The sequence below is a fragment of the Sorex fumeus genome, unplaced genomic scaffold (genome assembly GCF_029834395.1).
Source record: "Sorex fumeus unplaced genomic scaffold, SorFum_2.1 ptg000009l, whole genome shotgun sequence".
In the NCBI taxonomy this organism is placed as follows: domain Eukaryota; kingdom Metazoa; phylum Chordata; class Mammalia; order Eulipotyphla; family Soricidae; genus Sorex; species Sorex fumeus.
Genome location: NW_026606066.1, coordinates 20867501 through 20892817, shown reverse-complemented (window position 1 = coordinate 20892817; position 25317 = coordinate 20867501). Strand labels below are relative to the sequence as shown.

The 25317-nt window shown below is 37.9% G+C and overlaps 1 protein-coding gene across 1 annotated transcript in view; it reads right to left on the bottom strand.

The window, feature by feature from the left end:
• B3GALT1 (beta-1,3-galactosyltransferase 1) overlaps nt 1-25317 on the bottom strand; it is a 644281-nt gene that overhangs the window by 46807 nt on the left and 572157 nt on the right. The window contains exon 4 of the mRNA XM_056110364.1: nt 4208-4338. The gene's annotated coding sequence lies outside the window, so the exon portion shown is untranslated. The remainder of the gene's footprint in view (nt 1-4207; nt 4339-25317) is intronic.

The following is a 25317-nucleotide window of genomic DNA, read 5'->3' as shown; positions in this document are numbered from 1 at the left end:
CCCTAAATTCTTTTGCAATAATATTAGAAATTGGCATTTAAGCTAAGAGCTTAAAAACGGCACCATCTTATATATTATTTGAATGGAAAATGCTGTGGGCTGCCTATCCTAAGCCTCAGCTCAAGTTATGAATGGTCCATATACCCAAGTGAATCTCATTTGACATTTCGGTGGGTATTGACTGAAAGGATAGATGCACTCAGCTAGGAAAAGGCATTAGGGCTGCATTATTATATCAATAGTACTCCAGCAGAATTCTTGATTAAAAAACAGATCATAATCCAAGAGATAAAATATGAGGGTTTAATTTGTGTAAATAAATCAAAGACATTTGGAGTCGTGTTACTTATCTATCTTAAAGCTCTGCCTGGAATATAAACATTGGAATAGGTTTGGAATCAGAATAGGCAGGGATTGAGAAGTTAGAAGGAACTCTAAAGATTATTTGCTGATTTTCCCTGATTCACTATAATCCAGTCATATTGGCTTCTTTTGATTCTGTGACCAGTCAAGCTTAAAGTCGCCTGTCTTAAGGCTTTATTATTCTATATTTTAAGAGATGCCTTACAATAGAATAGTCTCAGTTAAGCTTCTTGAACAAAAAGCTTTCCTTTCTCAGTGGTTTAAGACAATAAAAGTCAATTGCTTGCTCTTGCTATATGTTCAAATGGTTAGTTGATCACTGTCTTTTTTATTTCCTTAAATTTTTATTAGTGAAACACCATGAGGTACATTTGTAGACATACAGATTTTTGTGCTTGGGTTTCAGTTATACAATGATCGAATACCTATCCCTCCACCAGTGCCCATTCTCCACCACCACCAGTCCCAGTATCCCTCCTACCCCCCATCCCCCCATCCCACCCTACCTCTGTGGCAGGGCATTCCCTTTTGTTATCTCTCTCCTTTTGAGTGCTGTGGTTTGCAAAAGAGACGTTGAGTGGCAATCATGTTCGGTCTATAGTCTACTCTCATCACGCATCTCCCATCCTGAAAGGAACCTCCCAACACCCTTTATTTGGTGCTCCCTTTTCTATCTGATCACTGTCTTTTTAAGTCATACAAGTTCCAAGCTAAGGGAGCAACCACACCTTGGATTATATTATCCAGAAGAATGCCACAAGGAAGTTAGAAAAAAATTATGAATGCTCTAACACAAAAGTAGCACATACCTTTCTTAGATAAAACTCATTGACCTGGCCATATCCCATGTACCTACCAGCAGAAATGCTGGGAAACTAAGGTAATGTAATTTTTATCATATGTGGGACAGGGAGGAAAATGCAAACAGCTTTCTTGACTCATACCGTTCTGACCATGAAGCAAGTTCAAGTCTCTGTCTGCCTCTGCATTCCATTTTTTTTTAGAAGAATAATTTTTGTTTGTTTGTTTGGGGGCTACATCTGGCTGTCATCAGGGATTATTCCTGGTTCTGCATACAGGGATACTTCTGGTGGGGCTGTAGTGATCATACAGGGTGCCTGGGATCAAACCAAGATAGGCCATATGCAAGGCATGCACTTGTCTGCTATACTATCTCTCTGGCACTCTGCAACCCACTTTTATACTTCTTACTCTGTTTTTTTTACATTCATTTTTTTTTGGTGGGCACAACTGACAGTGCTCTTTGTTGGTGTGTGTATGTTCATTATTTTATTTATTATTGAATCATCATGATATATAACATTACGAAGTTGTTTTTGATTGGCTTTCAGTCATACAATGTTCCAAGAATCCATCCCTTCACCAGTGCACATTTCCTACCACCAATGTCCCCACTTTCCCTCTTGCCACCACCCACCCCTGAGCCTGCCTTCAATGCAGTCATTTTTCTTCTCTCTCTCTCTTTCTCTCTCTCTCTCTCTCTCTTCCTTTTTCCTTTCAGGCATCATGGTTTGTAATACAGGTACTTAAAGGGGTATCAAGTATATCATTTTGCCTTCTTTCAGCACTCAGTTCCTGTCCGGAGTGATGATTCCCATATTTCTCTCTATCACTGACATAGTGTCCCTTCTGTGTCCTAACTAGTAGTGCTCTTGATTACTACTTATAGTACATCGTTAGGGGTCACTCCCTATAGCACACATGGACCTATAGGGTACCATGGACAAACCTGGGACCTCTGCATGTAAAACATGCTCATCAACCCTTTGAATCATCTCCATGGTCCTGTATTACCTATTTGTCAACTTTTTAATTTGTGCTTTGTTTTCAGTCTCTTTCTGCCTTTGAAATATAATATCCTCAAGAGGAAGAGCTATGCCATTAGTCTAATAAAACAGTTCTAAAAGAGGATCAATTTGCCTAATATATTTAAATACTGAAAATATTTGTCTTGAATTTGGAGAATCCATATTTTTTGCCATGACACAAATCAGTCTAGTTCTTTTTTGTTTTGGCTGTGTTGATGCCTTCCCATCCTTTCTTATGGGAGAAATTCTCCCAGTGCATTCTCAAGGGCTAAAGCAAAGACAAACTCAGCAGGCATTTCTTCAGATGCAAATTGAAAAACTATTCACTAAAATCGCATAGAAATCTCCAAAGGCAGTGAAAATAGCTAACATATCAAGTGCAAATTGTCATAAACTTTGACAATAATAAAAATAAGAAAATAATTTGGGGCTGGGGAGATAGCTCAAAGGACTGGAGCTAATAGTTTTCATACAAGAGGAGCTCTTAGCTCAGTCTTTGGCACCAAAAGGTCCTCTGAGAACCACTGGGAGTGATCCCCAAATACTCAGCTGTGGCCCCTGAAAACTGAGCTGGTGTGGCCCCCAAATAAAACCTAAACAAACCCAAAACAAAACAAAACAAACAAAAAAAGCTTGGTATTCTGTTGATTTTAATTTTGGCAAATAAGCTTTCAGGAAATTTGCATAGAGCTCTTCCATTACTCTCCATTATCAGTTGTACTTTATTGTCAACTCAATTTGACCTTGAAAGATACTATAAAAGAACTGACCATTTTATAGACAAAGGAACTAGTTTAGAAGCATCTGAGTCAGTGGCCCAAATCACAGAATGAATCCTGGCAAAAATGAAAGTATGGTACAAGTCTTTTGATGCCAGTATGAGATTTTAGATTTTTTTCCTGTAGCAAACTCCAGGAAAGCTGCAATAATTTTTGTAAACTGGGTACATCACATAGGACAAAAACTCTGTGCAAAGAAATCTTCTGATACTGTCCGCTTTTTTTCAGTTTAAATAAAACTATGTTAATGATTAGGTATTTCATGACTATAATATCCTATTCTATAAAAATACTATTATTTTCTTGTGCAGTAAGAAATAATTGAAGTACAATTGCCTGTGGGACAAGGTTATTTCAGCAAAGAAGTTTCAAGAATCAATTAGCTGTGGCCTTGGAGAAATGGATTTTTAAATAGGCATTGTCTCAGGTCACCAAAGGCATATCTCTAGTCTCTTCATATTTCATCTTAAAAGAGGTCACTACTAAAATCAGTCAAAGGTTCCAGAGACATCTGTAAATATGAATTTAAAATAAAACTCAGTTTTTTAGTTATCAATTTTCTCTTGTGTTATTCATGAACAAGGTTTTATGACAAGGATAATTTATATTCTATAGTAGTAATTAAATATTGCTGAAATAGGGTGTGGGAGGTGGTACAATAGCTTAGCCTGTGTCTAACCTGGTTCAATTCTAGCACTACATGATCCTTCACGGGCTGGAGTGATAGCACAGCGGGTAGGGCGTTTGCCTTGCACGCAGCCAACATGGCCGACCCAAGTTCAATTCCTCCGCCCCTCTCGGAAAGCTTGGCAAGCTACCGAGAGTATCTCGCCCACACAGCAAAGCCTGGCAAGCTCCCCATGACATATTCGATATGCCAAATACAGTAACAAGTCTCACCATGGAGACGTTACTGGGCCTGCTCGAGAAAATCGATGAACAATGGGAGGACAGTGATGGTCCTTCACAAATGCTAGATGTGATCCAGGGAGGCCCCTGGCTGTATGTTGGCAATATGGCATCCTCTGGCCCTTGCCCTGAATGACTGGCCTGGTGAGACAAAAATCACTCCCAGAGTTCCCGAAAACCCTTGGAAATCCCCGAGAAAAAAAATTAATAAAGTAAAAAAGTAAACTTTCCTGACAAATCATTAGTGTTAGAAATTGATTTCTGATTTTATAGAAATGCTGTCTGTTATTTTCTCATAGTAATGGGAAGGGTAAGGCATTCTCTTACCTTTTGGGCCAAGCTTGATGTGTTAAACCACTTTCTACTGCAGAGACAGGAGACAAGGCACGGTCCCTCTGATGAGGAGATTTCTAGCCGCTCATTCCAGGAGAAGTTGTTGCCAAGCAAACTGCCGAAACCTAAGTGGAAACATGGAGAGGAAATGTTTGAAACAATGGGGATTAATTAGGCCCTGAGAAAGGAAGATAAAATCTGTCAGAAAGCAAACAAAAAATTCCATATGGTTAGGCTATCAGTATAGCTGGAGCGATAGCACAGCGGCATGGCATTTGCCTTGCATGCAGCCGGCTCGGCAGAGCCAGGTTCGATTCCTCCGCCCCTCTCAGAGAGCCCGGCAAGCTACCAAGAGTATCTCAATATGCCAAACACAGTAACAAGTCTCTCAATGGAGATATTACTGAGCCCGCTCGAGGCTATCAGTATAATATAAAGAATACCATGTAGTGAAGAGAGATGGAAGAGTGAGAAAATGAAGGTCATTAGTAATCCTATTATGGCAAATCCACCTTCCCACACAAACACAAGGCAACAGGGTAATGAATAGTAGACCGAGTGTAAGGCAACAGGAAAGGGAAGAGTTAGGAGTATGTGTCTCATGTGAAGGGGTGAGCCACTGCTCAAATCCAGCTGATGGTTTATACTGATGCAAAAAGGGAAAAAGCAAAATAACTTCCATAATGTCAAGCCTTCAAATTTCCAAGGGAAGAGAGAGATGTATGTTCCTATGTGGTATCAATTGAGTTTTATATTTAGAATTCAATTTAACAGAAGAAAACTGTGTCCTCAAACAAGGCTAAAGTGAAAGCTGACTTCAGTTTCAGGATTAGTCCAGATCTAATGCATCCCCTTCAATTTCCAAAAAATAAAATGGGTCCGGAGGGTTGAAGCCACTTGGGCAAGGACACCCAGCTAAGCAGTGGACGAGCTGGTGTGTTTTTTGTTCATGAGAACTTTCCTTTCATTTGTTGCCTTTCATTTTTACTATGACCTAAGACTGATTTGGATCAGATCTGTTTAACAGTTTGGATGAGCACAATCAAAGGCTGCTTCAGTTGATCCTATCTTGGGTCTCAAATTATTTCATATGAAACATGATAATGGAATGTATAATTTTTGTTCTCATCATTCATAGTATAAAAGGAATTCTGGGTAAAGTTAGGTAACTAAAATATGATGATCCCGCATATGAAATAATATTCTGATTACAAACATTTATTTGGAAAGGTGTTAAGTTGGATGATAAAGACGTACAATTGAGACATGTAGATAGAGGTACAATTATGACCTAACAGATTCATTTGCTGTTTGTTTTTTCCTACTAAAAGGTTATATGTTTATATGAAAGATATAATGGTTATGTGGATGAAACAGATTCAAATGATCTCTCTATATAATAATGGTAAGAAAAATACATTCAACATAGAGCTACATTTCAGTTTAAATGAGTCAGTACATACAAAGTCCTTAGAATGCCATTTACACAAAATAGATACTTAAAGTAACAAAGAATGTCTTCAATATACAAATTTGCTAACCTTTGTTGATCTAATCATCACCACACTTTCTTTGTTTTACATTATTATCTTTATTTTAACATCAATAAAACTATGACCTTGGAAGATTGAATCTCTTGCCTAACATCAGCCTGGTGGGTAGTGGAGACAATGGAGAGAATGTTTGAATCAATTCTGTGCAGTCTAGTCTTCTGTTCAATTTTCTTCTTCAGAACCTTGTCCATATTCAATTAAAGATTATATGAAGATGTTTGTTTTTACATTTTTTTGGAAGTAGAAAAATTTTATCAAAAGGAAGAGGGAACAAAACTTGATGGAGAACAGAGCTTTCTTCAGAGAGAGGAGAGAGCCCAGGAAGTAAGAGAAAGGAATTACATACCCAAAATTTGGATATGATTAATTCAAGATTGAAATCCCTACTCAGAACTTTAAAGGGAGAAAAGGAAAAAAAAACTTTCATCAAACATCTGATACTTATCAACACAAGAGCAAAAAAAGCAGCTCAAGTGCCCTAAATTATATGACATTGCAATATTTGGCAAACCAATGTTTATGTAAAAATGTCTTAGAAAGAATATGCCATATGATTACAAATAGAAGACAGTATGTGGCCAGGTTTTATTTTTATTACATAAATCAATACTCTTAATATTTTACTTGTTTAATGTTGATAAAACTACTTTCTATGATCATACTAAAAAGTATGTTAAAAAGAGGCAAAAGCATGTGTTAAATAATTTGGGAAATGACCAGGAAAATAATTCCTGGATGATTTTATTCTAATATATATATATATTTTTGGGGGGTCACACCCAGCGATGCTCAGGCTTTCACTCAGGAATCACTCCTGGCGGTGCTCAGGGGATGATATGGAATGCTGGGAATTGAACCCGGGTCGGCTGCGTGCAAGGCAAGCCCTACCCTCTGTGCTACTGCTCCAAATATATTCAAATATTCTTGCTCTTATAGAATTTTCTATACAAAAAGAAGAGATGAATAAAACATGACCATGTATTAAAGTGCATGAGACATTAATATGATGTGCTTTACAAAAAACACTGACTGAAGAAAAGTAAGGGATAAAGGAAATGAAGTTATTAATAACTAGTATGAGCCAGGTCATGCACCAGATAGACTTCTGTACATAGTAGTACTTAATGAAAAATAACCGGATGGGGCCAAAATACATGTAGAGAAATATACATACAGACAAATAAATTTTCCACTGGAAAATGTTTTAGATTAAACACAAGACTCTCTTAGATAATACTTTTTAATTTGACTATCAATTCTGCTTAAAATGTTTTATTTTATTCTTTATTTTTTTTAACCAATATTGGTTAAGGAAGATCAGGATAAAAGTGTGTCCTTTCAAGTAAAAAAAATTATCATCTGTGCTAGAAAGATAAAATACAAACTATGAAACATACTTAGAACTTTCTCTGCTTTAGGATGAATTATAACTCTTAAAAACTATTCTCACCAATAATACAAAGAACAGAAATGTATTGTACAAAACAAGACAAAATTATAAGCCCTTATCTTCAGTCTGATTTCTAAAGTGTTATGTGCAATACTTTGAGGCCCTGCAACTTTCAGAATATAGAAGACATCTATATTGAAATGTTGGCTTTAGAATACAAAGCAGTATTTCAAAGTCAAATAAAAATGAATTTGTTTATTATGTACTCTTTTGGATAATTGCCATTATTGCTATTTCTCCTTGGACGGGTAATTGAAAATTGGCTACATAAATTGTTGTGGTTTTCTGGGGAAATAGCCTAGACTCAAAATTTGTCACCTATATTTTAATCTAAGTTACAATTTTACCAGTCTAAAAATTATAGTCACTCTAGTACAACATTCTCCTGCATCTCATCGATATCTTCTTTTTCACTTCATTTGGCAAAATGAACTTTGTCATTGCCATGTATGCCCAAGGAATCCATCTGTTTTGTGTCCCAACCTATACAAGTTAACTGCTAAGTATTGCAGTGACAGAATAAGGACAAATAAACTGATAATAATGCTTAGCCCCAGGGCTGGAGCGATAGCACAGCGGGGCATTTGCCTTGTACACGGCAGACCCTGGTTTGATTCCCAGCATCCCATATGGTCTCCGGAGCACCTCCAGGAGTAATACCTGAGTGCATGAGCCAGAAGTAACCCCTGTGCATCGCTAGGTGTGACCCAAAAAGAAAAAAATAAAGAAAAAAATCAGCCCTAAGATTTGGTCTTCCTAGTTGCTACAGCCTTTTTTGTAGCAACAAAGAACCTTAACACTGTGAACACCACATTTGGTTTCTGGTTTATGTGTGGTCGGTCTGCTTGTGACCAAGGTCTTGCACTAAGGACTAATACAATGAAGCAGAAAACACCAACCATATATAGTTACTAGCTTGTCAAGAAAATTTTGTGATTCATTAGAAAACAAGGTGTGTGTGAAGGGAATAGTTGTTCTAATTAGTTAATGGATTTAAGATAGTGCACAGAGAGAGGAGTTTTACTCTCTTAAGTTTCCATGATAATGAACTTTGCATTCTCTTTATCACAGGTCAGATTCAGCAAAACATATTTCAAAACCATGAGAGATCCATGTAGGAAGTTTTCTAGTGTTTTTTTTTTTCAGGAGCAACCTTTGCTCTGAGGTGAGGCGTGAAGGATGATGGGAAGTGAGAGGATGAATCATGATTTAGTTATAGGACAACCTCAATATCATGTTTATAACTTGAACACCAGAGGGCCATGTATGGAATATTTGTAACAGGGGTTCCATTTATCCCTTTGGCCAAGTATTGGACTTTTTGAGCTGGGTTATCAGGAAAATTCAGTTAAGAAATACTGATTTACGAAATTTTGTGTCTAACTACATATGAAATATTCCTACTTGCATATGGAGTTATGAGGAGGGAGTGATTTGTAACTTTCATGTAACTTTCTCCAGTCAGATCTACTATGCTCCACTCGGCACTACTGTAATCCTAGAATTCTGAGCCGAAAAGTGTTTTCAGTAACTTTTGTGAAAGAAGCAACTGAACTTTCTGTAAACAGAAACTTTCTCTGTACTACAACTTGATAACATGATCTCCAAAGGTAAGTGGCAGAGTTACCAAAGGTGATCAAACAATATCCTGGACAAAAGAACTAAGAAAAATCAATTGAAATGACATTATTTGTTATTTCTCTTTACTTGGTTTGAAGTATTTTTTTTTAAAAAAAGCATTATTTCCTACAAAGTTGAACTAGGCCTGCTTCAAAGATGAAGTACAATTTCTAATTTCTGTGAACTAATATCCAACAAAGATGAATTAATTTTTGTTAGCAAATGCCAATATCTTGAGAAAACTGAGTTTGTATGAGGGAATTCACTATTTGCTGGGTTAGCAAAAAAAACTTTCATGGAGAACATTCTCAACAAACTTCACAATTTTCAATATTCTTTCTTCTTCTGAATATTTTATAACACAGAAAGAAAAAAGACAACAGGGGAGACCCAAGATTTGACAAAGAGATGATAGACACCAAATGAAAAAGAACTAGTCATGATTTTAGCATGTAAGACTAGAATTAGTTTTCAAGACTGTATTACCAAATTTTATCAATGCTGTATGGTTTTGAGAAGTAAGTGATTTGATCAGGTCAAATACATGAATTATGTCATCATATATGCTTTTTATCTGAATTCTTGAATGCTCACTCTTCCATTTAGTTTATAATTGTATTATTCTAAACTATAATATTGGAGCTGGAGTGATAGCACAGCAGGTAGGGCATTTGCCTTGCATGCGGCCAACCCAGGTTCAATTCCTCTGTCCCTCTCGGAGAGCCCTGCAAACTACCGAGAGTATCCCACCTGCATGGCAGAGTCTCACAAGCTACCCATGACATATTCGATATGCCAAAAACAGTAACAACAAGTCTCACAATGGAGACGTTACTGGTGCCCACTCTATCAAAATCGATGAATGATGGGAGGACAGTGCTACAGTGCTACATAAGTGAGGCATTCAGAATATTGATGCAATTCTTGGGAAAAAGAAAATGGGAGGAATCAACCTCCCAAACTTCAAACTGTACTACAAAGCAGTAATAATTAAACAGCATGGTACTGGAACAAAGGCAGAACTGCAGACCAATGGAACAGGGTTGAATACACTGACATCTCCCCTCAATCATATGATCACCTAATCTTTGATAAAGGTGCAAGTAATGTGAAGTGGAGTAAGGAAAGCCTCTTTAATAAATTGTGTTGGCATCACTGGATGGCTACATGCAAAAAAATAGGCTCAGAACTCTGCCTAACACCATGTACAAAAGTAAGATCAAAATGGATTAAAGACCTCAACATCAGACCAGAAACATTAAGGTACATTTAAGATAAAGTTGGCAAAACCCTCCATGATATTGATGATTTAGAATAGTGATTTCATTTATTAAAACGTATCTATGTCTCTGTAATTCAAACAGACTATAGTGAGGTTCTGGAGCAACAGTACATGTAACAACATACAGCCTCATATGTGGCTAACCCAAGATCAAATTCAGCACCTCATAGAATCTGCCAAGCCTGCCAGGAGTGATCCCTGAGTGCAGAGTCAGAAGTAAGCCCTGATCACAGTGGGCGTAGCCAAAAATCAAATAAACAAAACCCAGGATATTGTAAGTATGAAGGCATGGATAATCACAGAACCCTAAATACATCTGGCTATTTTTTTAAATTTTAAATTGAAATGCATCTAACCTTAGTATTAAACAGCATTTTCAGTTCCCTCTTATGTGAAGTTCACAAACCAGGTCCTGTGGATTTAAAGAGGAATAAGTTGTTTTTAAAGTATTGCTAAGCAAGACACTTATTGTATCTGATACACTAAAAACTTTTAAACAGTTTTATATGATTTCATGATATTTTCATAAATACTAATACTTTATTTTTATGTTTTCTTATAAAATTGTAGCCTGCTAAATGAGTGATTTCATAAGTGATTTGGATATTACATGAATCTACCTTTGTAACTAGCAAACAGTAAACAATGGAATAGATCCTGCTTGCCTCTGCTGTCAAAGGTTTTAGTTAAGCCTTTAGGTTTCTAGCTGGAAGAGACTGGTTCTAAAAATTAGGACCATTCCAGGGCATATGTGCAAAGGAATTTTTTGGAGCTTACATACTGACTGACTCAACCACTGCCTAGCTGGATTTTTCAGGTCATGCTCACTATAGCTTGCAAACATGGTCATAATAAATCATGCCATGCAGGCTCAAGAAATTTGAACATGATTTCTGATTTTGACACTGTCTGCAGTCAGTTAGCTCCAATAAGAATCGAATTTGACCTGTCTCTGAACAATTGCTTTGCTTTCTTTTCTAGGCATTTTATTTTAAGCTTTCTTTTTCAAAAGAAATGTATCTGAAATCTGTCAACAGAGTCAATGGATGAGGAAACACACTAGTGTTCATGCAACTATGACCACCATTAAAAAATCAACAAAACAAGAGCAACAGCTTACAGAGCACCAAGGTAGCAAAGGTACGTGCTGACTATGAGGTAACTCACTATTCCCAGGGACATTTGGAGCAGATGCCAGGAGCCATATTGAACAAAGAGGCATTTTCAAGAGAAACTGCAGCAGCTCCTACAGAGGGTGGGAGGTGCAGGTTTACAAAAAAGTACTCTTGGATCATTTGTTTGTTTTGTTGGACCACACCTAGCTGTACTTGCTGTTAGCTCTGCACTCAGGAATCACTCCTGGCTGCACTGAGAACAATATGGGGTACTGGGGATCAAACTTAGGTCAGCCCTGTGCAAGACAAGTGTATTACATGCTGTACTATAGCTTTGCCCATGATTTTTATGGATTTCCATGATAAGAGAGTTCTTCATTCCAAGATCAATGAGATTTGCTGAAATTGTAGCAAGATACGCAAAAGGTCCTTTATGAGAATACAGTTTTTGCTCATGGGCATTAAAAGTGAAAAGAAAATGCAGTTCATTTTTCCCAAATTGGGCACTTTTTCCTCAATAGGCATTATAAAGAAAAGAGAAGCTAAACCTGCCACTCTGAAATTGCTTGCCATGCCTTGGTTACATTGTGAGAGAATTAAATTTGGAAATGTCATGAAAACAGAAAATTGGCTGGAATTTCTCTTTAAAAAATACAAGTTCTTTAATTTGCAAAGATAGAAGCATGTAGACCAATAATTTAATTGGAGATTTAAATCTAAATGTCTTATACTGGAGAAAGATATAGGTTTAACATTGGAAAGTTTACCATATTTGTTACAATTATGATACACAAATGCAATTTCATACCTGTTGTCCTAGCACATTGACTAGTGCTATCTTTTTTTTTTCAGTTTGAGAGAGGAAATCTTCTGCTCACCCAAGTCCTGAAAGTTACACCCCTCACACTCTCACTAGCAGTATTACCAAGGCTGGGTACTATTCCAGTTGCCTTGAACTTACTTGATATTTAGGCAGCCTTCTCTAGTTCTAAACAAAGGGTGAGAATGTACAATTTCATGGCTTTTTTCTTTATCCTTGATTTATTATTTTTGCCTGATTTCTTCTCAAGAGGAAGTCATACATTTTAACCAGATAGGTATGAGCAAAAGAAACTATTTTTCTCCCATGATAACAATCGATGACCTTGAGCAACATGTGCAGACCTTTTTGGAATTCTATTAAAAATTATCTGATAAGCTGTTTTTTCTGTCTGTGTGTTGTTTTCTTTGTGTGGGGCAAGAAGTGGAACCTACTCCACTGGCAGGTTTAGCTGGACATTACTTAACTTTAAGGCAGTAAACTAAGATGTGCCCTGTAGTTCACAGATGGCTGGAATGATCAATTTTACAGTGAAAGTCACATCAAGAATTATCTGGTTCTGCCTATAGTCATTAAATTTAGTGCAATAGTAGCCCTAAAGATATGCTACCTTAAGCAGTCCATCTGTTCCCTCTATTTAAAACCTTGGTCCAGCTCCGAAAAACCAATTGGTCCACTTTGCTCTTTCAGTGAAATACAAAAGGAAACTTTAAGAAAAGTCACAAATCAGATCAATGGTGTGTGTACTCCAAGTAATATAGTTTTCCCTGAAAAAAAGGAGGGTAATAAATACAAAAGAACCTGTGAAATATGCCTCCATTAAAGTAAAATGCAACACTTTCATGGGGCTAAACGCATACCTAGAATTGCTCACTACTCAATGGGATCGTGATACATGTGATGGGATGAGAGTATAAATGGGTCACTATGAGTGTACTTTATTAAGAAAAATGTATTCCTTGGGAGAGTTTTGGAGAAAAAAGACGGAATGTTCTTTCATTCCTGAGGTCTTTTCTCAGGAAGCCGATGAGGCCAGTAGCAGAGCAAAACCATTTGGTAAATGTCAAGAGACACAAGCCCCATTTAGACGAGCCCTCGCCAAGCACAGGCAGCAGACCAGAGTCTCAATTCTCTTACCTGGAAGACTACAGATACCTAAAGTCTGGCAGAATATAACAATACACTTTCCAAAATCAATGGAGCCAAGCACACTGTAAAATCTCTAGGGTGAAAGAAAGTACCACATATCCTCACATGATATCACCAACACAGGGACAGTTTTTATTTTTGTAAAGCAATTATCTATCTATCTATCTATCTATCTATCTATCTATCTATCCATCCATCCATCTAACTATCTATCTATCTATCTATCTATACACACATCTATGTTTATATAAATGATTTCAGTATTTGAGATCCAAGGTCCTTAGAAATCTGATGCTGCAATCAAAACATAATTGAGCTATTTTGGAATAGAAAGCCTATTTGCTTTTCAAAAAACGTAAGTATCCAAAAATTAACAGATGACCCATTTAGAACAATATTGCTTCAGTGAAATTTTTAAGTATTTACATTTAGTGAAATTCCCTGCTTGATGGAAAGTTTCTTTAGTTTGATACAAATCTTTCCCTACTTGTGCGTATATGCATTATATTCGGGGGGTGGGGGTGTGTGGACGTGGTCAGAAATGACCAATTAATACCTTCAAGTGACCTGATCTGGTAATCTGTCTTCATACCTATCATTATTCATTACCTAAATAAAGGACTTGTACATGTAATTAGTGCTATTTTTAAAAAAATGTGTATATATGCCTTATAGTACCTGATGTACTATTGTTCCGGCCCCATTAATCCATTTTTAAAATGTCATTAACTTCATTATTAATTTTTGTTATCATTTTTAAATCCATGACTTATAAAATCAGAGCAAATACTTATGGACAACAGAACATTTTAAAGACTTCGGGAACAAAGATGACACCAGAGGAGGTTTCCTTGCTTTGCTCCTGAAAGGTCAAGTTAACTAGCCAGATGGACCTTGACACTGAATGCTGCAGCTCGGGATGAGACTGAGGCACCTCTGGCAACTCAGGAACCAGAAGTGACTATAATAAAGAGGACAAAGATTCACTTTTCACTGGACAGAGAAGGTGGAGAGAGATGAGTGGAGGCTACAGTTTGGTGGAGAGGGAACAGAAGTTTGGGCAGTGGGCCCAAGTATGGGGCCAGCAAAGCGAGGTATGAATATTCCTGCTCTTGGTCCCAATGAAGCCTATGTGGAAAGACTGGGTGCTCACTGGAACTGGTCTTTGGCAACAAAATAAAACAAAAAAGTTGAGATAATACTCTCATTCCGCCATCTCTCGAGATGGGTATTGACCTCATGAAGTTCAAAGACAGCAAATAGACTGCCTGGTCATAGATGTGAGTCCCTGGCCGTGCCACAATTATAAATCAGTCTCCACTCCATCCCAGCATGTTCTCATCCACCTGAGTGCCAGCCATGCTCTTTCATTCCCCCTCCCCAGTCCTGCTGACAGAGCAGATGCTTATCAATTTTTTTCCCTGTGGAAACTGGCAAAAGCCAAAAGTATAGAATTAAACCAAATTGAATTAAATCTAATCAAGCGCAGTCCTACCTGCTAGAGAAGTAAAAGTAATGTGATTCTCTGATTCAAACATTAAACAACCAACCAAACAACAGCATTATCACAGGAAATTTAAGATATTAAAAATAGGCAGAATGAAAAATATAAAACATGACAATATGATACCTCTAGGGATTAACTCTACAGAATCCAATTTCAGATAGATGAAAGATTATATCTCTCTATCAGGAAGAATTTCAATCTGCTGAACTAAGAAATCAAAGATGTAGAAGAAAGCTTAGAAAGACAGGTGAGAGTCATATAAGGGAAATTTGGAAAGCTCATCTAAAAAAGACACAACAAAACTCAGAAAAACAATTTGATGCATTCGGAAATAAATTTTAAAAAGAAGGTCGAAGTTCTAGGTAGAAATTGAAATTTCTTTAAATAATAAAATAAGATATAGGATGTGAAAAGTTCAATGCATGATATCAGAGAAAGCTATTTGAAAAAAAAAGGCAGACCAAATGGAAGGATGATTCAGTAAGCTTGAAAATGGTAAATACAAAGGTCTCTGTAAGGTCCAGCAGAAAGTCAATGAAAGGAGAGGAGATGGACAGAATTCAGTGCAGGAGTTTATTAACAGTTCCTGAGCAAGGGTTGCAGGTCTCCAAAGAGGCCAGCCAAGTCGTATTGTGAGCAAAAACCATGTAAAGTCTATAAAGTTGAAACAAAAGCAGAGAGTAGGGATATAAAAAAAACTGGTACCATTTCAGTTGGGTTTCTTGGGCCACTGATGGTTGTTAGATCCTGTATATGGTGCACCTGGGGTAACAATTCCAGAAACTCAGCCTCCAGTGAAGTTTTTTAGAAGTTATGGGGTTGCTGTGCCACCTCACTTCCTCAGCCTCTGACCCAACCTTCCATGCTCACCTTTAAATAGGCATAGAAGAAGGGGGCTATGTTATTCTCTAGCTGCTTCCTGCTGGTCTGGGGCATTGTTGTGGAGGGTGTAGGTCACTGAGCAAGGAGGAGGGCTGTATGGTTGGAGCAACATTTGGCTGAAAGTGGTCCTGGTCAGTTCTTGGACACGGGATTGAATATTAGGAGATAGGGTGAAGAGAAGAATAAAATCACGGTAGATTAAAATTAGTGGCCCTATCAGAGGAAGAAACTAAGTGGCCAGAGAGGAGTTGATGTATTCCAAAGGGTTGTTGTATTCATGCCTCTCCCTCTCCTTAGTCAATTTGGTGAGGTTTTTTTTTTATGTTTTTCTCCCACTACTTCTTATTCATTGATGTAATGGCAGCATTCCTCCCTGAGGTCAAGATAAGTTCCTCCCTTTTCTGCTGTGACTTAATCTAGGGCTCACCTATTTTGGGGGGTTATCTGGGTCAGAGAAATAAGTTGGCTTTGCAGTGATACCAAAGAGACAGATGTTGTTCCAGGATATTTTGGAGCCAGTCATGGAAGTCCAGTGATTAGTAGATGATATATCCCAGGGCTCTGCTGGCCAGGTTCATGGAAATAACTGAAAAGATGAGACTTATCCCTCATATGATTGGTAAAAAAACTGCCCTTTTTAATCAAGTTGGTAGCAGTCAAAAGAATTTCTGCCTCACTGTAGTGTCAATTTGGAAACAACTAAAATTTGTAGAAATGAGGGAAATGAGTGAGTCACACATGATGCTAATATGCCATTGCACAAAATAAAAATCCCTTGGGGCCTAAATGGTATGTTAGTCAACCGATACATTGGAAGTGCAGTGAAGAAAGCTGGAAGGAACTGAGTGCCACTGGGAAGGTAACAGTTCAGGTGAGTTTGTCCTGACCCATGTGTCAGGTTTCTTCACAAAAAGGGGTAATTTCCATTTTGGTGAGAAGATCTCCATTCCAGGAGTTGAGTGGACAGGTAAGAATTACCAAAAAGGAATGGATTGTTGTTGTGCCACCTCACTTCCTCAGCCTCTGGCCGAAACTTACAGTTTCAGACCAAGGAAGCAATAGAAGTAAGATGAAAAAATTTAAGTAAATGAAACATTACAAGAACCATCTGACTTCATAATTAAAGACAACCTAGTAATAATAGGTATTCCAAAAGGCATAGAGTGAGAGAATGGGACTGAGTTATCAAAGAATAACACTAGGAGATAGTTCAAAAAGCATAAACACACTCTGTAAATGCTGGAGCCCTGGGTTGGATATCCAGCACACTTTATAAAACACTGTTAATAAATTTTAGACTCTTCCCCTCTTGAAAAATATGCATTCTCTCTATCTCTGTCTCTATCTGTCTGACTCTCTTAATTAATGTCCCTAAATAGAATTACTTTATTTCAAAAAAATAAGCTAATAAATTAAAACTTCAATTGTTGAAATTTTATGCACAAACTAAAGCTTTATATAATAATAGACTGATGGGGGGTGACTATTTACTTTTAGGTACAATGTTCTCTTCTGTCTCCTGTATCCACAGAGGTTATCCTTTATAATTCAAAGAAAAAACAAATAAGAAGGAAGGATTTTTGCTGATTTATATATCCTTCGGTTTTGGGTAAACCTGTACCAACTGGATTTCAATCAAACATGGCCCTTAGAATCTAACCAGAGCCTGACATTTGTAATAAAGTATTAGAAACTATATGTATATATTCCTCCCCCAGTATGATTACATAATAGTGTATTGACAAAAAGCATGTATTGTCAAGTACATAGTGCTTTAATAAACATATTCATATGTTTCACTATTTCACCTAATAAATATCTGTCACATAAGCACCATTCTTTGATAGGTTCAGTGAGTAGCTATTTTGAAATAGTTTTCACACGTTTCTAAATTCAGGCCCAGAACTTGTCATCTTACTGAAAATGCTTTATCTAGACTCCACCTCTTAAACTTAAGAGAACTGAGATGAGTTAGGCCGGGTCAGACCATGAAAAGTATGTATCTAAACTCATGGTATGTGGGTACGCAAGGATAGGTCTCATTCACGTATCCCCAATTCCTAGGCCCAGACAAAGACAAGGAGGAAGAGACATCTTTTTGGCTCCTCAATGGAAAGGTCTTTTGTGAAGGTATGTAGATTGTAAATAAGGTATGAAGCCAAGTTGTTTTCAGAGGGCTTTTCAGGTCTAAGGAATAAATCCTACATCTAGAGATTTATAACTAGGTAGGTAACCTGAGTGGCAGATAATATTCTTAGTGCATTTGCTACTTTTATTTTCGATTGGGACTTGTATTTGCATATCTTCATGTTCTGTTTTTATTTTGCTCTGTTGAGGGGGAGGACTCATGAGGAGGGTTGTGAATAGGATGGGGTGATAATGGGTTGTGGGGGAGGATAGCACAGGTGGCAGTTTTCTTTTCCAAAACATCTGAGATAATGGCAAGAAAAGACTCACATGCTGTTTGATCTTGTAATCTCAGGATTCTGAAAATTAGCAAAGAGACTGAGTGAAGACTATCCTGGGAACTGCTAGTTTGTCCCATGCTTTTCCTCCTGGGTTTCCTGTATCAGTGTTTTTTATGTCCATGAAATAAAATAAGAGAAGAACATTATACTCTGGTAAAATAGAGCTAATAATGAAATGCTATCATTCCTTCAGCATGAACTTATTATAGAAACTCAGCAAATATCTAAGGAAAACAGATTTGTGCAAGGCACCATTCACGGCACTTGGAAATGAATCTGTACATGAAACATAAAAATCCCTGCTCTGGTTAAGTTTATACTCCAAGGTGAGAAACTACATGTATATATCTCTTATATTTTATGGCTTAAAATAACTTTCATTAAAGTCAGAAATTTTATTAAAACAAAGAATCTTTGTGGGTCTTGTACACATTGCAAATTTCATACAGTAATTAGGGTGCCCTTCAACATTTGCTTTAAACTTTCCCACTTCATTTCTTAATGAGATTACAATCCTTTCACGGCTTGACAAGAGCAGAGGCCAAAAACACAGGAATAAAACCAAGAAGAGCCATTTAGAGCATTCTGGGGAGAATGGTTTCTCAAAATTTAAAATCAGGTTTAATGATTTGGTTTAAAGTAACTGCTCAGACTTCCTTTTTACATTTGCTAGACTGTCATTTTCCAGCAAAGTTAAGAAAGGTAAAGGAAACTTTTCAGTAGAGTGTACTAATTTTTCTTGGTTTCTAAAAGTGGTTGTCAGTTTTCAAGGATTGGTTTTAGTACATACCATCACAGTGGAATAAATGTTTGGGTATAGGGTTCTTTTAATCTGATAATGTCCCATTTATAGATGAAATTATTATAGAATCAAGAGACTGCATCAGGCGCACATTAAGGAAATGGTATCTATGGCAACACAAATGAGAATGCAGTCATTGAAATCACAGGGTTGGAAAGTACCTTGAAAGATTTCTTCGCACAGAAATGCCTCTGAATAGATGAAAATACATTTGGCATTCAAAAACAGTTACTGAGACCCTAAGATGAGTCAAATATTGTACAATATAAAAGGAATGACCAAATCATGGTTCAATCAGCTAACAACTAAGAGAGGTCAAAAATATAAACAATAACACTCAGTGTGTTATACTGACATATTGGAGATGATGTAAAATATTGCTAAAACTCTTACTTTATAGTCTGTCATATTTCTGTACCTTCCTAAGATAAACCTAACTCTTGAGAAAAAAGTCTATATTTTTCCTAAATATTGACTAATCTCTAGTGAAATCCATCATACTTATTTCTGTACCATTGTCAGAGGTAAGCTGCTCATTATAGTTCCTATACATAAATCTTCATATGTTGTATTTATTTATTAGGTTTTTGCAGCAGTGTGGCTTACTCCTCACAGTAACCATATGGGATGCTGGGGACTGATCACAGCTTGGCCATGCACAAGGCAACTGCCCTATCCACTGTACTATATCTCCAGCCTATATTTATTTAATATTGTATAAAAATATGCTATGTTTCAAATTTTCTTGTAAATTAGAAAAATAATGTATAAATAATAAGATTATTCAATTCTTGAATTTACTTATAAAGTGGGCCGGAGGCAATAGCATAGTGGGTAGGGCGTTTGCCTTGCACGTGGCCGACCTGGGTTCGATTCCTCCACTTCTCTCAGAGAGCCCGGCAAGCTACTGAGAGTATTACGCCCACACGGCTAAGCCTGGCAAGCTACCCGTGACATATTTGATATGCCAAAAACAGTAACAAAAAGTCTCACAATAGAGACATTACTGGTGCCTGCTTGAGAAAATCAATGAATAACGGGAGTACAGTACTTCAGTGCTACTTAAAAGTATCACTTTTCAACCATGTTTCCAGGGGGATAAAGTAGAAGACATAATCACAAGAGAAATTTAAAAGAAATGGAAAGAAATATATCCTAGCTATAAAACAATCAGATATATTAACCATAAAGTTATTTTTAGTAATATCTGGGAGCCACTTTAGATTTGTACATGAACTTCCTAGTAGCCACTGCAAAAATGTGAAACATAACAAGTTTAGTTACATACTTTGTATAAGTATGAAACAAGTAGGAACACCAATTTATCAGGGGAAATGAATACATTTTCGACAATCATCTTCAGAATAATTTTATATGGAGACTGCTACAAGAACCTGGTTACTATAACAGGAGCACATAGTCCAGGATATAAGTAACTGGATAGAACAATTGCATTGTATTTCCCTTAATCATTCTTTCATATGGCATTAGAAATACCTCCATAGCTTAAAAAATCAAGGTTATATCTCTGAAGAAAACCAGTTTACTTAAAAGAGGAGCACAGGAAGTGGAAAGCACTTGTACAGGAAGTAGAAAGCACTCCATCTTGCATAGTTAACAGAATCAGAGTTTTCAGAATGCAGCATTGGGTCTGTAAGTACTAAAAAAAATTCTTTTTTTTTAGTGTAGGAGTACTGCTATTTATTCAGCCGCTGATTAGCTGATTGAATTGTGCATGAACTCCACCTTACTTTTTAAAAAATTTTTTTTTATGATTTTATTTATTGAATCACCGTGAGAGCAGTTACAAAGCTTTTGAGTTCAAGTCTTGGTCATACAATGAAACAACCGTACCTTCACCAGTGCCCATTTTCCACCCTCTAAAATCCCAGTAAACCCCCATCCCACAACATCCCCCTACCTGTGGGGCAGACTCTCTCTCTCTCCACTTTGAATACATTAAATATTTTGACACCAGACCCACCATTGTTATTTGGGATTTTACCCCAACACTCAGATCTGCTGAAAAAGGGAAGAGTAGACAATTTGTTTTCTATTGTTGGTTAAGAAAAATATATGACGTCGTGCTGCTGCAGTAGTGGCCGCGCAATTTTGAAATTCTGAAATTTTAGCACTTAAATCCGGGATTTCGCCAAAACCTGCCGGGTTCTGAATTTGTTTCTGAGTCTCTGGGATCATGGCCATTAAGCAACTTGATCAGAAGCTAGAGAGGCCGTTTGTGGGTGGCGACTTGGGGTCTCGTTGGGGTGGGGAGGAAAGGGCCGGATCCACCCCCATCCCATGAGGCCCAGCATGTCTCGTCACAGTAGGCTCAATCCTGATTGTCCAGTGGCCTTTGGAGGATGCCGGCCACCAGGCCGACAAGGGGAACAGGCCAAGGCACGAAACCTATTCCCACCTGGATTGGCCCAGTGCCGGTAACCTACTGCAGAGATTGGACGCATTTCTGCCAAAAGTCGCTGGGTTTTGAGATTTGTTCCTGAGTCTCTGGGATCATTGCCGTTAAGCAACTTAACCAGGAGCTAGAGAGGCTGTTCGTGGGTGGTGACTCGGGGTCTTGTTGGGATGGGGAGGAAAGGGCCGGTTCCATCCCCAGCGCATGAGGCCCCACATGTCTCCTCACTGCGGGTCCAAACCTGACTGTCCAGTGGCCTCTGGAGGATGGCAGTCTTCAGGGCACCAGGGGGAACAGGTCAAGGCACGAAACTTATTCCCACCTGGGGTGGCCCAGCACTGGTAACCTACTGCAGGAACAGGACGCATTTCTGCTAAAAGCCGTTGGGTTCCAAAATTCGTTTCTGAGTCTTTGGGATCATGGCCATTAAGCAGTTTGATCAGGAACCAGAGAGGCCATGCCTCCAATTATATAGCTGAGTAGGAGGTGGTTTATGGGTGTGTCTCCCACATACCTAACTTTTAGTCATTTACTTTCTTGGTAAAGTTTGTTTCAAGTGTTTAGGGTCTGGCCAAAGGCACAGCGGCAATTTTGGGGTATTTGAAAGTCTGAAGGCGCCATCAGGCTGCTGATGCACTAGCCTAACAGATACAGGATGACCTGCTGGCGGCACCATACACCCGAAAAAAATTCTTGAACTTCACCATAGAACAAAGCAAAATGATTTTCCATGGGGGATGATTATTGGGACAGGGATGAGCACTTTTAAAGTTCCACAGGGCCAGACTTTACAATACCTGGGCAACTAAGCCAGTTATTCAAAGTGAGGTCAGAAGTTGTACTTCAGACCTGTAGTGCACCCTACTGTTCTTGGAAAACCATGTGGTGCTAGGGACTGAAACAGGGTTAGCTGCATGCAAGACGTGCACCTAAATTTGTTGCTTCTTGACCCTGGGAGTTATATTCAAAAGAGACACAAAACAGCTAATTATTTAGCTATTTCAAGCAAAGAAAAGGATAATTCTGTTAAAATAAAAGCAGTGCTATAAAACAATCCATGTGCAAGCGAGCTCTGTTCAGAGGTTTTATTTTTCTTTTTTCTAGTTATTGTTACCATTTTAAACTTAATTTTCATTAATACTAAATTGTCATGGTTGTATTGTGTCATGTAGTATTGATACTTGAGCATGCGATGTTATTGCACCACAGCTATCTCCATAGCACCTATCTTCTTCCACCACTGCCTCTACTTTTAGTTCCTTTTCATCCCCAACTACCTTGCTTGTCAGACTAGTTCTGCAGGAAAAAAATCTCAGGATTCATTTGCCATTGTCAAATCCCTTTGTTTTTAATACTTCACAAATGAGTAAGAGCATGTGATATTTGTCTTTCTCCTCACTCACTTTGCTTAGCATAACAACCTCCAGTCAATCCAGAGTGCAGTGTACTGCAAAATTTCATCTTTTCTGAAAGTTGAGTGACATATCTTTGTGCATTCCTACCACAATTCCTTTACCCACTCATCTGTGTTGGGCATTTGCATTGATTTCATCTCTTCACTACTGAGAAGTGATACAGTAGATACAGTAAAAGTTGTTGTGCAAAATCTGTATGGATTAATGTTCTTTTCTGGTGTGTGTGTGTGTGTGTGTGTGTGTGTGTGTGTGTGATAGATGCCAAGGAATAGAATCATTTATTTATGTGAAAGTTATTTTTTAAATTTTTTGAGAAGACTCCATATTGTTTTTCATAGAGGATGAACTAGATGACAGTTTCACAATAAATGGTACTTTCTTTTTCTCCACAACACACCAGAAATGATTGTTTATGGACATTTTGAAGTGGACTATTCTCACTGGTGTGAGGCGATATTTCATTATTGGTTTGATTTCCATTTCTCTAATAAGTAGTCATGACAAAAACCCTTTCTCACAGGTTTCTTTGCTATCTGTATGTTTTCCTTGCAGAAACATTTGTTCAACAAGAAATTGTTTTTGCTTTTGTTTTTAGGATGGAGCTACTTGTTTTGCTGCTGAGTTTTGGGTATTTGTTCTTTGTTAGTGTATGTATGGTGTACAAATATTTTCTCCCATTTGGTAGCAAATCATTTTAATTTAGTCATTATTTCTGTTACCATGCATACATTTTTAGTTTGATGCATGCACATTGCATGTTTTTGCTTCTTTTTTCTGTGCCAATGATGCTGACTCCTTAGAAGGTAACACTGAAGTCAATAGCATGGAGAATTATGCCTACATTTTCTTAAAGATTTTATGGATTCAGCTCCAATATAGAAATTTGGATCCATTTTGATGTGATTTTATCAAAATATGTCTGGTATAAGATAGGGTCAATTTTTTTTTTGGAGGTAGCTAACAAGTTAGTTTCCACAGCATTTATTGAAGGGGTTTTTCTTGTTCCACTTCCTTAACTCAGCCCTTTTATCGTAAATTAACCATCCATACATATGAGGTTTTGTTACTGGGTTCTGAATTTTATTTTACTGGTTAAGGAGTCTGTTTTTATCCCAGTACCATACAGTTTCGCTGTCACTGTCCTCCCATTTTTCAGTGATTTGCTCGAACAGGCTCAGTAATGTCTCCATTGTGACACTTGTTACTGTGTTTGGCATATCGAGTACGTCATGGGTAGCTTGCAAGGCTTTGCCGAGTGGACGAGATACTCTTGGTAGCTTGCTGGGCTCTCTGAGAGGAGTGGAGGAATCAAACTCGGGTCAGCCATGTTGGCTGCGTGCAAGGCAAATGCCCTACCCACTGTGCTATCGCTCCAGCCCACCATACAGTTTAAATTAATACAATTTTTTTCAGCATATTTTCGTATTTTTTAAATTATATTTTATTATATTTTTAGATTAAATAATTTGTTGTGAGGAAGCACACCTGGAAGTACTTACTCCTGGCTCTGTGCTCAGGAAGGACCATATATGTTGCCAGAGACTGAACCCAGGTTGGGCATGTTTTGCATTTTTTTTGGCGGGGAGGGGGGTCACACCCGGCAATGCTCAGGGGTTACTCCTGGCTCTGCAATCAGAAATTACTCCTGGTGGTGCTCGGGGGACCATACAGGTTGCTGGGAATTGAACCTGGGTCAGCTGTGTGCAAGGCAAACACCTTATCCGCTGTGCTACTGTTCCAGCCCCTGGGCATATTTTCTATATTTTGATGTTCCTTTTTGGTGCATGTACACTAGTGAGTGGGGCATGCTACTTTTTAGCTTCAGTGGTCCTCCTTATAACTGTCAAAACTGCAGTAGATGCATTTTGGGAGTTTACTCTCACCCTCTGCAGGGCAACATGAAGAACTCTGTATTTCATTTTATATGTTTGCTGTAGTTCTTCTTTTTGGAACCTGTGACACTCTCAAAAAGGCTCTTTTCTTCATCATCTTCCTGTTTTCATCATTTAAAATTTTCAAAAAACACTGGTGTCAAAGGTTCTAAAATATCCTCCCTTCTAGTTCATTTTTTGGGTTAAGTAATATCAGTGTGTTACAATCTTTCCTTAGAAATATAGATCTTTGGTTATTTGGGTTTTTTTGCCTTTTGGGTCACACCCAGCGATGCTCAAGGGTCACTCCTGTCTCTGCACTCAGGAACCACTCCTGGCGGTGCTGGGGGGACCATATGGGATGCCGGTGATTGAACCTGAGTCTGCCTCGTGCAAGGCAAACGCCTACCCACTGTGCTATTGCTTCGGCCCCTAAATATAGATTTTTAAATAACCCCTAAACTCTCTTAACCATAAATCTTCTATATAGGTTCATTGGAAGATAACAATCTACAGTTTCTCAGTAGAATTTTTATCTAAAAACAAAAGAGAAAGCTAAATTTGACAGAGGAAACTTGTGTTGTCATGATGTTATCATAGACATTATCTAATCACCAGGTGACTTCTCTTCCCTCATGCATTCATTTGTTCTTGTTAAAGAACTTTCTGTTTGTGGCCAGAATGGAAGTACAGCAGGTTGGGCAATTGTTTTGCAATTGGTTGACCTAGGTTTGATCCTCAATACCTACATGGT